The following is a 2,291-nucleotide window of genomic DNA, read 5'->3' on the forward strand; positions in this document are numbered from 1 at the left end:
AGGGTTCCCTTTTCTCCACATTGTTGCCAACACTTTTTGTTTGCCTTTTTGATAATAACCATTCTGATAGGTGTGAGATATCTCATTTTGGTTTTGATTTACATTTCCCATAAATTAGTGATGTTGAATATCTTGTCATATAGTAATCTTCATTTTGAGTTATATCTATTTTCTAGAATTCCAAGACTGGGTGGAAATGAAGTCACTGTATAAGCTATTTCCTTCAGAAATAATTCTTAACTTCCCAGACAAATAGATGACTTGCAGGAAAAAATAAAGTGTTAAATTTAAAATCAAGTGATTTCTATGATGCTAATTTAACAAAACTGCAACCAGCTCTCCTAAGGTTCACTTAAGTATGTTATAATTTCCAGATTTGCCCTTTATTTCTTCACCTGGCCTATTTCCTGTTTCTAAAGTACTTTGGTCACCATGGCAGCCTAAACAAATACAACTAGTTTTCTCTAGTTGGACTGCTGAATTCTACCGCTAGCTCTACCCCTCTGGTTTCTTTCTTATACCCATTCCCCACTACAGCACAGTTAGCCCTCACCTCTTTCCATAACCTACCTACCCCTTCCACCAACAACATTCTCTCCCAACTCTCCCTCTCTTGGTGTGATTGCATATTTGAATGTGGGCATCTAGGGATACTTGCCCCCAAAACTTATAAATTCTGTGTGCAAACTAACCTCCCACCAGTGGAACAGACTCTTGCAAACTCCATTTTTTTATGAATCAAACTGTCAATCTTTCAGTTCACAGGCCAGCGCTCAATCCATTGAGCCACACCAGCCAGGGTGGAAATAGTCATGCATTTCTACGAGTAGGAATATAAACAACACAGAGCATCAAGGAAGTAGTGAGGTATATGCAATCTGGTACAAAATAGTGACCCAAAACAATGAATCACCTAGGTAAAATTAAGAATTAGTTTACTTTGCAGCCAAAATATAAAGGAAATGAACTGGAGGAGCAAATGAAGACTAGGTAATTCATACATGGCTTATGTATGAACTATTCTTTCTCTTTCCTTCTCCTTTTCATTCTGTTTCTTATTATTATAGTTTTAACTTGGAATAAGTTATGATCATACACATTTCCTGAAGTATGGTGACATTATTAATGGGATGTGACAAAAATCAACTAGGTAGGAGATTTGACTCTCTGAACTGAAGTTCCTGGAATATCCAAAGCAACAGGTGGATCTAATGTTAGAGCTGTTTGTCAGGCAGGAGAATGGGTGAAATATTTCATCTTCTGGGATAAGCACTGCCAACATGGGAATCCATGCGTTAAACACCTCCTTCTGCTTTGTGCTGCCAGAAGCAAGTTCCACCAACACATGCCCTACTAATGAGGAAACTGTAAAAGAGAAATAAAAGAATTAAACAAAGACAGTGAGAGATGTGTTTACATCCTATATGTGGGTTGAGTGAGTGTATTTTTAGAGCAGCAAGTTCTGGCCAAACAACCTTAACATGAAAACATGAGTGTTGTCCCCTTTCAATAGACCCACCCAATTCAAAATTCTGTCTTTGAAAATGGAACTAAAACCTTGGTTATTATGTAAAGTTTATTGTATAAAAAACTATTTTAGTTCTTATTATACATTGAACTGTAATAAATCAATACCATCTTTCCTATTATATTAACTTTCTATTAGGCCAGAGTCCCTGTTAAATCACAGTCTGAGAGCTTTGAGAAAGGTCATTCTGGATAAACAAGTTAAACAAATAGGCGAGCACTGATTTTTTTTATGTATATAATTTTTTCTAAATTGATAACAATGAGGTATATTCAGTTTGTACAACTAGTTGTCTGTACACCAAATGTCTCAGAATGATGTACCTCTAAAGTTTTTATGTAGGATTTTTATAGTTTTTTTCTGTCACTGTCCCTGTTATTGGGTCCTACTTCTCTTCGCTCTTAGGATAGAGCTTACTTATAATACAATAGATCCTCTTCTAATACAGTTTCTAATCAGCTTTGGGCAGATAATTGTATTTATATTTGCATCACATGTCACCAGTTATAAAGTGCTCATCTGACCTGTACAGTTGACATCACTGTCAGTCACAGCCCTAGGGGCCTGGTCTGGCCAATCAAAATATTCTATGTCCCTTACCAGTTGGGTAAGGGACACATGACCAAGCGGGTCCTATCAGGATCTGGCAGAGTGATCAGGAAAGAGTTCGGCTTAAGTTCATTTTATTTTTTTAATGATTTTTATTTATTTACTTTTAGAGAGAGGTAAAGGGAGGGAGAAAGAGACAGAGAGAAACATCAAT

Source organism: Phyllostomus discolor, chromosome 6 (assembly GCF_004126475.2).
Source record: "Phyllostomus discolor isolate MPI-MPIP mPhyDis1 chromosome 6, mPhyDis1.pri.v3, whole genome shotgun sequence".
NCBI classification, from domain to species: Eukaryota; Metazoa; Chordata; class Mammalia; order Chiroptera; family Phyllostomidae; genus Phyllostomus; species Phyllostomus discolor.